General features: G+C 35.5%; 1 long non-coding RNA gene across 5 annotated transcripts in view; it reads left to right on the forward strand.

Annotated features, from left to right (window-relative positions):
- The window catches only part of LOC105464821 (uncharacterized), a 64994-nt gene that overhangs the window by 20758 nt on the left and 31890 nt on the right, over positions 1 to 12346 (forward strand). For 3 of the 5 annotated variants that reach the window (XR_011612234.1, XR_011612236.1, XR_977027.2), the window contains exon 3: positions 670 to 775. This is a non-coding gene — a long non-coding RNA (uncharacterized lncRNA). Of the gene's footprint in view, positions 1 to 669; positions 776 to 1334; positions 1497 to 6388; positions 6679 to 12346 lie in introns of those variants that run through there. The other 2 variants (XR_011612235.1, XR_977025.2) reach the window with 2 other exon arrangements.

A 12346-nucleotide genomic window follows, 5' to 3' on the forward strand; every position in this document is an offset into this window, starting at 1 on the left:
GTAGAGATGCAATCTAATCAGAAATACTTGTCCTTGGAACAGTTCCTTCCCCCTCCCATTCTGCTACCAAACCCGATGGGAAAATGTGTCTCCTTTTCTTTAATATTTTTTGTGAATATAGTGCCTATGTCAGAAATGATTAAAGTATATGGCTTACACTTCAACCAGAACAATAGATTATAAGCTCTAGAGGTTTCTATTAGATAATCCAATCATAGATTTACTGCAATTTAACACCTGCCAAATGCTTGCCTAAGACATATGATACTCGAGAGGAAGAATAGCTGGATAGAGAGACTATGCAGTCTAAGAGTCCATGAGGGTCCCCCTTAAGTTACTATTCTTATAATTTAGATTACTAGAATGCAACAGAGCCTAACACATAATTATCTCAGCTTCTCATTGAGCTACGATTGAGTAATATGCCTTCTCCTTTATAAAGATTCAATAGTAGATGCACGCATTTGAAAATTTCTGTCTTTTAGGAAACCATAGATTATCCATTGTGTTAATTGTTGCCTCTTAAGCAGAGACTTTTTGCCATGAATTCATTTTTAGCCTTATTTTAAGAAAATAATTGAACTCCGTAAGGGAATTTTTGCTAGATGTCTGGCATTTTGCCACAGGAAAAAAATTATTTAATGACTCACGTTTCCCTATTTTTTCTAGATCTTAGGAGGCATGGGTCCTAGAAAGCTTAGGATCATATGCAAAACCCTACTCAAACTCATTTCAACTGTCTGGAAATATAGTACATGCCATGGACTTACTTCAGGTATTCTCTTCTGAACCTCAGCCATACTACTAAACTTTATGACAGAATTCAGACTATCTCAAGTTCTTTAAGAAGTAGGCTAAGAAAAAATACTTAGAATATATAAAATATATCTATTCCATCAATTTTACTCTATATTAAGAAAACCCCATATTGCTTTTTATATGTTATGTAGACATAGATTATCTATGTTCCCAGATAAATCTGAAAAATAAACGTGCATTTATGACAATGCATAGATCTTAGAGTAGGAGGAAAGGGGATAAAATAATGTTAATAATACTCTTAATAGCAGATTCAATTAGTCTATTTTTGTGTGTAATTTTAAATACCTTCTTTAGTCATGACAACTTTACACTTTATGATCATTATTGACCATGGCAGCTTAGAGAGAGTAATTAAAATTTCTGCTCTCACATTGCCTGTAGATAACAAAATGGGAATAAGAATTCATGTCTGTTTGCCTTCAAAGTTTATGCTCTTAACCTTTCACCTATTACCTCCTAACTTCATTAAAGATACTCCATTTTTTCCCCCATTCATATTTTTACTACCTCAGCTTACAGCCAAAGTTCTTGCAAAGACCCTGGTGCAGAGGCAGAGCAAACCCTGATTACATTGCTGACCTCGTGATCAGAGAACAACTGAAATGGCCCAGGAAGTTTTGCAATTATCAAGTGTCTCACAAAGCTCAGTAAACATCAATAACAGAAATTCTATTAAGGACTAATACAGCATAATTTTTTCCAAGTGGCTATGCTGCCTTTGTTTATTTTACTTTAAAAAATAATCTTAGAGGGAAGATTTAGATCAGAATGCATCAGCACCTAAAACAACAGCCAAGAGGAAAACAGATGGGGATAGGCATCTTTGTAACATTTGAACTGTCTAAAATAGTTTTTCAAAAATATCTAACAAAACCTTCCTCATTTGATAAGTCAATTGAAAAGCTGTGTGGCTCAGTGGGGAGTTCATGGGGTTTGAGCTCTTACACCTGGGTTTTCAATTTTGATGTGAGCATTGATCAGTTGTAACAACTTGGATCAGTCAGTCAGTCAGTTATTCTACACATGGGATACTCATGAATAGTATAATAATGATAAAATAGTATCTAACTCATAAACTGTCCTGAAGATCAAATGATATTGTACTTATGAAAACACTATACTAAGTTGTTTGTGGTGATTTTTTTCTATTTTAATACACCATGTAATTAAAAGTAACTGTTTCTACTTTAATGAATGTTTCCATCATGATTCTATAGATTAAAAACATTTGTAATGGTGTATTCTTTCAGAAAAGACTTTTCTCATATCTCCGGAGCTTAATTTTGGTAGAAAAATGTGGTACAGTTTGTCTCAGAAAAGAGATTCTCTTACATACACTACATCTTTTTTAATTCTTAAGGAACATGTGGATTCAGAAATGTATATGGGACTCCTTTCACTAGTTTTAATTCTTTCTCTGCTGGTTCATGTCCTGAATGCTTTTGAAAAGTAAAAGAACACTGTGGAACTCAGGATCCTCGAAGAGTGTGCAGCTCATTTAATAAGAAACTCTAAGAAGTTAAATTATCATGAGCTAGCTTTCCCTGTTCTGTCCTGGGATACATCCTGAATTTACCCTGCAACTCTTTCTTCCTTCTCATTTCTCTCACATACGCTAAAACCCTTTATTTTTTCTGTCCTAAAGGTAGGCACTGAACAATTTGAACAATGGCTTTCTAAGTAAAATCTTTGAAAATGTGGTTTCAAAGATTAGTTCAATGCTCTGAACTAACAGAGCGTTGCAGAAAGGTAGTTTTCTGCAACGCTCTGTTAGTGCTAGCCTTCTAGTATTTACATGTAACTTTACTTGAGTCTGAAATGAGTATTCATTATATAGTAAATTCTAGAAGGCAGGAGTTTTTTGTTTTTTGTTTTTTGTTTTGAGACGGAGTCTCGCTCTGTCGCCCAGGCTGCAGTGCAGTGGCCGAATCTCAGCTCACTGCAAGCTCCGCCTCCCGGGTTCACGCCATTCTCCTGCCTCAGCCTCCCGAGTAGCGGGGACTACAGGCGCCCGCCACCTCGCCCGGCTAGTTTTTTGTATTTTTTAGTGGAGACAGGGTTTCACCGTGTTAGCCAGGATGGTCTCGATCTCCTGACCTCGTGATCCGCCCATCTCGGCCTCCCAAAGTGCTGGGATTACAGGCTTGAGCCACCGCGCCCGGCTTGTTTGTTTCTTTTTTAATGTGTATGTTTGTTTATTTTTTTCCTTTTTGGTATGTTTATTCACTGATTAGCCCCTAATTCCCAAAACAGAGGTTAACACCTAGAAAATATTGCTAAAGAAATAAGTGAATGCATTTCAATTTCAAAAATAAACTTTATGACAAGCATTTCTCAGTACTTCAGCTAAACAATTATGGACGCATACTGGATTTCATCTCAGAATGAGAAAATACATAGTAATTTTCTAGGGGAAGTAGGTAACAAGGCAAATGCAAAAGCCTATAAGAAGTACCGGCTTTTGATTTGACATTAATGGAGATTAGTTAAAAATAAAAGCAGCTGCTCTGCAATAATAAACAAAAAATTCAACACCCTTCTTTCCCTTGCCATTCTGTCACTCTAGTCTTATCTTTTAATTAAACCTGAACTTTAAAATAAATGTTCTGGCTTCCAAGTTTATTAAATGGAATATCAATGGAGATTCTAGATTCAGCAATTGGTATGCTATAGAATGCCTTTTAAAAATAAATGGCCACATCAAAAGCTCTGATTTTATTGAAAGTTCATTATAGTTCTTCTAATGGAAAGAGTAAAAGAAAGTTGTGAAAATTGAAGCGGCTTGATTTTAGACTCCTTTATAGTGTTTTAAAGTGTGCACACAGCTTTTATTTAAAGAATTATTAACTTTTGGATCACGAGGTCAGGAGATCGAGACTATCCTGGCTAACATGGTGAAACCCCGTCTCTACTAAAAATATAAAAAACTAGCCGGGCGTGGTGGCGGGCGCCTGTAGTCTCAGCTACTTGGGAGGCTGAGGCGGGAGAATGGCGTGAACCCGGGAGGCGGAGCTTGCAGTGAGCCGAGATCACGCCACTGCACTCCAGCCTGGGAGACACAGCGAGACTCCGTCTCAAAAAAAAAAAAAAAAAAAAAAAAAGAATTATTAACTTTTATTAAACATGGAAATTTTGCCAAGAAATGCAAAGTTCATTATGGTTTATATAACGCAAGCCAACTTGAAACTTCTGAATTTATGCTTACTAATTTTTTATACACTATTTTCGTGCTTTGCTTAAAAAGCCATCTGTGTTATTCCATTTTCACACTGCTATGATGACATACCTGAAACTGGGTAATTCATAAAGAGAAGAGTTTTAATTTACTCTCAGTTCCATATGGCTGGGAAGGCCTCAAGATACTTACAATCATGGTGCAAGGTGAAACAAGCATGTCTTATATGGCGACAGGCAAGAGAAGTGCAGAGTGAAAGCAGGGAAAGCCGCTTATAAAACCATCAGATCTTGTGAGAACTCACTATTATGAAAACAGCACGGGGTAAACCGATCCCGTGATCTAATCACCTCCTACAAGGTCCCTTCCCCAACACATGGGAATTGCAATTCAGATTATAAGTCAAGATGAGATTTGGGTGAGGACACAGAACCAGACCATATCACCATCATAACCAAATGCACTGAATATTATCTCAATCATATAACCTTTGAGTTCGCAGTGATCAGTGGTTGCTATTTCCGCTATTATTTTATCACTAGCCAATGCCATAAACTTGTTAATAATAAAAAATTTTGTTTATAGGCATGTATGAACCACATACAGACATTTAATTTTTGATTATGCTATGGTATATTTAAAGAACATCAGGTATCTGGAGTATGGTTTTTAGTTCTGGTTCTATTACTTTGTGTGACTTTGGCTAGTTTAGCATTTTATAACATCACTATTATTTATAAAATAAGAATAGTGATATTTAACCTCGATTAACTCTATGGATAAGTAGAAGGATAGAAAGAATATATGTTGAAATATTTTAGATAATTTAAATTATATCAATGCAAAGCATTAAATATTAATCCTTCAGACAAAAGATTTTCAAAACAGAAGATATAATAGTTTTACTATTATATTGATCTTTGTTGCTGTGATAGTCATTGGTTTATCAATTTGATCTGCTATAAACAGTCTGTATCTGCATATTTGTGAATATGTTCAGGTGAGAGTGAGAGTGCCATATTTAAGTCTTCAAATTTGTATTGTACCATTTATATCCACTGGGTCAAAACAAATGTTGAAAAAAGGTAAAAATGGAGAAAAAAGCAAAGGTTAATTGTAGAAATATAGATGATATTAAATCCTACAATTGATAATATCATAGGAGGTGGTATTAGTCATTTAAAAATAAAATACATAATTACAATGTAATATCATAGAAGAAAGACATGAGGTTGGTTGTATCTTTTGGCATAAATTCGTAAGACTTGCTTATAAACATAAACGTGTATTATTACCTAGTCTTTGAATTTCAAAACATAGTGTAAAGTACTCATGGCAATATAGAACTGGTTAGACAAATGTTCATGTAAAAAAGGGTCTGCAGGCATTATTGTAAAAGAAAAATAACTTGGTCTACTTAATAGAATAGTTTACAGTGCTCAGTTAAAGTTGATACTTCTACATTGCAGTATTACGGTTTTGTTTTTTCTTTTTTTTAACTTTTAAGTTCAGGAGTACAAATGCAGGTTTGTTACATAGGTAAACTTATGTCATGGAGGTTTGTTGTGCAGATTATTTCATTATCCAGGTGTTAAGCCTAGGACCCACCAGTTATCCTTCCTGATTCTCTACCTCATCCCACCCTCCATCCTCCAAAAAGTTCTAGTGTGTGTTGTTCCCCTCTATGTGTCCATGTGTCCTCATCATTTGGCTCCCACTTATAAGTGAGAACATATGATATTTGGTTTTCTGTTCCTGTGTTAGTTTGCTAAGGATAATAGCCCCTTAAAAGAGGCAATTTACAATCTAGTGTGTATCTGGGATGGTAAGAAGTCCATAAGCCATACATACAAGGAACACGTTAAATACTAGGCCTGATAGAATGTCCCACCAAAATGCTATCATAGCACTAGGGCACTTTCTCATTCTCTACAACCACATTGAGCTGTCAACCCTATAATATACCATGTTGCTTATTCACTGTAAAATCCCTAGTACCTACTGTATGTTAATTCTGCAGTATTAATTTTTCTTCTGAAGAAAAGAATCTAAAAGTGGTGTAAGATTGGTGCATTCGAAGTAGGAATGGGTAAAACAAAATGAATGAAAATTAATATGGAATGTTCAAAAAATAGAACTGATCAAATGGATGGTTCAATGAGATTAATTTCAGCTCAGTTTAAAGGAATATAACCAGAAGATAAGTCTAAATATTCAGCAGGATATTTGCAAAAGTAAAACCAATCCATCAACAACAATATTTAACCAGAGACTCAATCAACATAGATCAGGATTATTCTGGTAAGGAAATTTCTGTCCTGGGATTGAAGTTTGGATTAAGTAGCATCTAAAAGTCTTTATAGCCTAAATCTCTATTTTTGTGTGATTCAGCTCACAAAACAAGAGCCAATAGAATTAAGCACCATCCAAAAGCAAAGATCATAGATCTTTCCCCACCAAAGATGAATCACAGTATGGACTGGACCAGGACTACTAAAGATGGTCACTTCCAGATTGGTTGGTTTCCTTACTCCATAGAAGACAGAGATCTGCCGTCAGCTCATTCTGCCTTATCTTGTGCTCACCAGCTCACACTCTGCTTGTAAAGAATGGCACAATTACCTTTCCAGGACCTTCTCTTGTCCTGTACTTGTATTATATCTCATTGTCCTTTATGAGATCATTAAAATGAATAAACACAGTAATTACATTGCCAGCAAGGAGGGTTAATCTTACTACATGTATCCTAAATGTCCTAAATGTTTTGAAAGCCAGCTGGTCTGTGTTTCAAATGCTGACAACAAAGGTAATGGCTTTTACACCTAGTCAAGGCAATGGTTTTCTTATATGGGATTTTAGATTTGCCACAGGGGAAAAATTGTAATCACTCCGTTCACAATGATAATAGCTTAATGTACATCATTTATTGAGAGGCAGCAGAAATGGTGGTGTAGTTCAGAACTGTGCATTATCTTTGAGGGCCAGAACAGGATTGCCATTTTTGGCAAGGAACGGCTAGCTATCCATTTCCTGCCACTTTACTGGAATAATACAGAGCTTCATTTGCTTGCTAGGATTTTTTTTTTTTTTTTTTTTTTTTTTTTTTTTTGGCAATGAAATCTAGAAAATGTGTTCTGTGTTACTGCAGTGATGCTCATTTTTGAGTCCATGCTTTTGTTTCTGTCTTCAGTACTTTCTCTCACCTCTTTACTTCATTCACAACCTAGAAAGAACTACAGGGAAATGATGCAGTACTCCCACCTGAACTCAGCATTGAAAAGTCTTTTGTTCCCTATCTGAGAATAAGATGGAAATCATTCAAACAGGAATTATGTGAACACAGCTACTTTATACCAATTTGTGGCCATGTGGATTCTGGTTCTTGGTTCTCCAGAAGCCTCTCCACCTCTGCTATGTCAAGGCCTACATAGCCATGAAGAACCCCATGAAAACACTCCAAGACTGATTTCTTTTTTTTTTTTTTTTTTTTTTTTTTTTTTTGAGACGGAGTCTGGCTCTGTCACCCAGGCTGGAGTGCAGTGGCGCGATCTCGGCTCACTGCAAGCTCCGCCTCCCGGGTTTACGCCATTCTCCTGCCTCAGCCTCCCGAGTAGCTGGGACTACAGGTGCCCGCCACCTCGCCCGGCTAGTTTTTTTTTTGTATTTTTTAGTAGAGACGGGGTTTCACCGTGTTAGCCAGGATGGTCTCGATCTCCTGACCTCGTGATCCGCCCGTCTCGGCCTCCCAAAGTGCTGGGATTACAGGCTTGAGCCACCGCGCCCGGCCCCAAGACTGATTTCTACTTGCATTAAGAAGGTCTGCTTTTCCCCTCTTGGAAGGTAGCTGGATTCAATAACTTGCTAAATTATAACACCTACATAAAAAGCAAATTTTCCAGCCTATGGGTGAGAGCTGAGGGCACTGAATGATACCGCTATAGTTTAGTGTAGTGACTGAGAGTGCAGTTTCTAATCAGAGTGACTGGGTTTGAATCTCTGCTCCAGCTCTCATTAGCTATGTGACTTCAGGCAATTTAACAAACTCCCTCTGAAATAGAGTTATGAATAGTACCAGTATCAAGGGATTGTTACGAGAATTAAATGTGATAATGTCTCTGGAGCACTTAGAACACTTCCTATTTCATCGTAAGTGCTTAATAAATTCCAACACATTATTACTATTGTTGTCACACTACTCCTACTAATAATATTACTATTATAGTGTAAAAGTATTTAATCTCCCACAGATAACCAAGGTAGATAGCCTTACAAAGAAATAAAAATACAGGAAATGAATGATCCACCTCACCCATAATAAACCCTCAGTGGTATTTCTGGTGGACTGATATTCATTTATGGATGTACTTTTGGTGAGCTGGTAACCCAGTATAGGCACAGCTGTTCAGGAACTTAAATGACAATCTTACCCAGGGTAGCATGAGAAAAGAGAAAGATTTATACTTTGTGTCATTGTTGTTATTTTTGTCATAGTCGGTTTTGTTTTAAATCCCCTGCCTTAGCTCCAGGGCTTGCTGAGTACAGAGCCAGCTGGAAAGAGAAGCTCCAATAAGTACTTATTTATCCACTCCTAGTGCATAACATCCTCAATATGTTGGAGGATACAGGGAAAAGGAAATTACAGGTTGCATTTTGCCAAATATTTCTCTCATTTCACATGATAATTTTGGCTTTTCTTGTCATCAATTTGATGTATCTAAAAATATGGACAAATTGTCCATGAACAAGGCCACTCAATTGGGGCTGTGTGTGTTAGATTTTGGAGCAAGTCCAGATTCCAAAAGTTTGGTTAGTTTCCATTCTCAAGTGTGAATTTTTTAGTGTCATTTATATTGAAATGTATCTGAAAATGGATGCATTAGGGAGTTGGTGGAAGTGGCATTTCCTCCAGGGAGTATTCCATTTGCAGCAACACGGTTACATCCTGGAAAGAACTCTGCTTGTCTCACTGCATGATAATAACCTATTTCAAATGGTAGAATAAAATTTCTTTTATGTGTTTGTGTTCATGCTTTCTCTGGCATATACGTAGCTTATCTTCCTGAAATAACATTTTGAAATTCAAAAAAATAAGGCCAAACAAATTGCGTGTAACTTTTTCGTTTTTAATTTAATTTTTGTTTGTTTGCTTGTTTATTTATTTATTTTGAGATGGAGTCTCACACTGTCGCCCAGGCTGGAGTGCAGTGGCGCAATCTCAGCTCACTGCAAGCTCCACTTCCGGGTTTAAGCGATTCTCCAGCCTCAGCCTCCCGAGTAGCTGGGGTTATAGGCACGTGCCACCATGCCCGGCTAATTTTTTGTATTGTTAGTAGAAATGGGGTTTCACCATGTTCGCCAGGCTAGTCTCAAACTTCTGACCTCAAGTGATCCACCCACCCTGAATTTCCTAGTCAGCCGCCTGATTCTAGCTTGTCAAGATCAGGTTCTGGGAAAGCTCCTTGATGGCTCTTTCTTCATTAGTTTTCCCTATAATTATCTTTCACACGTGTTACTTATTACTGTAAGTAACTAGAAAAATTAGTAATCTTTATTTTTGAAGTTGGTTACATAGTCAATGACCTGGCACCAATGGTATGCAACAGTTAACATTTGTGTGATAACATTCTGATTCCACAAGTGATTTATTTTGCTTTAATGCTCTTAAATTAGACTAAGTGGCATATATTTAAGGATTAGAGAATTGTGATGAGGTAATACGAAATTTTGGTGCACTTTTGATTAGTTCTCTAACAGTTTATCAACAGCATATAATAGATAAAATATTAAATAGATACATTTAGATTGTAAGTGTAATTTATAAAACATTTCATATGAATTAGCTTAATAGTAGTGGAATCCTTACATATGAAAGCAAAATAATAGAAAATTTCTATTGAATTGGCATTGGTACATTTTTAAAAAATTTTATATTACATGAAATACTTTATTTTAAATAATTTTGCACACAATTAGAAAGCTAACTAAATACCTGGGGTTGTCCTTTTTATAGTATAGGGGAAAGCCCTGCTATAAAATGGAGAAACTGGGAAAACATTGAGACGTGAGTTCTAACCCCAATTCAGAGAGTTATTTTTGTTAAGGCAGCCACCTCTCTTTTTATCAGTCTTCCAATCTCCTCACCTCATGATGCTTTCTTTGTTTCAGCTTCTAAACTTTTACTACCTGAGCATTCTATTGTAATATCCTATTAATAGATATTTTACTAAACAGCTTATGCTTATTAAAATCAAGAAGAATATACTCTCTCTATATATATCAGAAAGCCTATGCTATATGTCTTTGATTCCTGTTATCACATTGTATAATACTATATGGAAAAAAGACTCTGAATAATCATTTCCTTAAATAACATAAAATGATCATTAGCAGAATTACCTCTATGAAAGTCAGATAAAAATGCTCTCAAGTGTTGATATTCACCATGTCATCATGGTGAAATTTCCAGAATGACTTTCTCTTTGAAAATGTGACATTTAAAATCAAGGCATTCTTACTCTGTCAGTAAGCTGCTTAATCAAATTGCTTTGTGGCTTTTAACTTAACATTCTTGCTCCTTGAGTCTCTCCTATTCAAGTTATGGATTAGGGGGTGAGTGAAGGGGCAACATATGCCACTGGAAGTTCCTGACAGGCCAATACATGGTCCTGATTATCATGTTCTGGCACAGTGCCTAGTGAATAATTGATATTCAGTAAATATGTGTTTAATGAATAACAATACACACTCATAAAGTGGTGTTTGAGAAAAGCTGAGGTTCTTCACAATCTCTAAATCCATTTCTAAAATCTGTATTTTCTGGGGAAGAAAATAGGAGAATGAAGAAGAGAATATAGCAAAACATCATCCATTTCAGTTCTTTAAAAATAAACTAGAGGAAAGCAATTCCAGAGAAGTAAAGACTTCTGAAAATCTTTTCCTTCCAAAAAACAATGAGAACACTGGCAAAAATGGTTGAAATCAAGTTTTTTAGAATTACTGAAATTAGTCAAAAGTTTAGAACAATTCAGAAGAGTTTCTTAAGAGAGTAAAACAGTATACTTTGTGGCAATTTAACACTTTCAAACTCATTCTGTGTGGCCAGTATTACCCTGATACTAAAACAAGACACACAAAAAAATAGCACACATACAACTACAGACAAATATTACTTTGACTATAAATGCAAAACCGTAACAATGCACTATTAAACCAAGTCTAGCAGAATATTAAAAGGATTATATGTTATGACAAATTGGGATTTATTCCAAGAACTGCAAGTTTGGTTTAACATGCAAAAATCAATCATTGTAAAACACCACATTTATAGAATAAAGGACAAAAAAAGACATAATTATCCTAATTGATACACAAAAACACCCTTTGACAAAATGTAAAATGCTTCCTGACAAAAACACTCAGCAAATTAAAAATAGAGGGGAATTTCTTCAGCCTGATAAAGGGAATCTATGAAATACCCACAGCTAATATTATACTTAATAATTAATTGCTGAATGTTTTGACCCTAAGATCAGAAACAGGACAAGGTTGTCTGCTCTTGTTACTTTTACTCAACATAGTACTGAAAGTGCCAACCAGGGAAATTAGAAAAGGAAGAGAAATAAAGAACATCCATACTAGAAACATAAAGAGAGAAAATGGTTTCTATGTGCAGATGACATGATCTTTCATCTAGAAAATCCTAAAGAGTCTATACACAAAATGTAACCAAGAGTTAATGAGTTTAGCAGATAGGCAGCATCAAAGACACTGAACAGATACTTCTTTAAAGAACATACACGAATTGCCATTAAACACATGAATTTATGTTAAATATCACTAGATTTTAGAGAAATACATATTAAAAATACGATGAAATACAACTGCATACCCAGTGAGAAAATAAAAAAGACAAACTATAGCAAGTCCTGATAAGGATGTGAGTCAGCTGAAATGCTCATATATGACTGGTGGGGTTGTAAAAATGCTGCAGTCACTTTGAAAAAGGGTTTGCCGTTTCCTCAAACAGTTGAACACAGAGTTACAATATTATTCAGCAATTTCAATCATAGTTACATATCCAAGAGAAATGAAAACAAATGTTCACATAAAAATTTGTACACAGATGTTAATAGCAGCATTATTCGTAGTAGTTAAGAAGTAAAAATAGCCCAAATATGTATCAACTGATGAATGAATAAACAAAATATAAAATATCCATAAAATGAAATATCATTTGGCAATACAAAGAAATGAAGTAATTGCACATGCAATAACATAAATAAACCTTGAAAATATGCTAACTGAAAGAACTGAGTCACAATAGGCCACATATTATGTGATTTTATTTAT

This window comes from Macaca nemestrina, chromosome 13, assembly GCF_043159975.1.
Source record: "Macaca nemestrina isolate mMacNem1 chromosome 13, mMacNem.hap1, whole genome shotgun sequence".
Taxonomy (NCBI): Eukaryota; Metazoa; Chordata; class Mammalia; order Primates; family Cercopithecidae; genus Macaca; species Macaca nemestrina.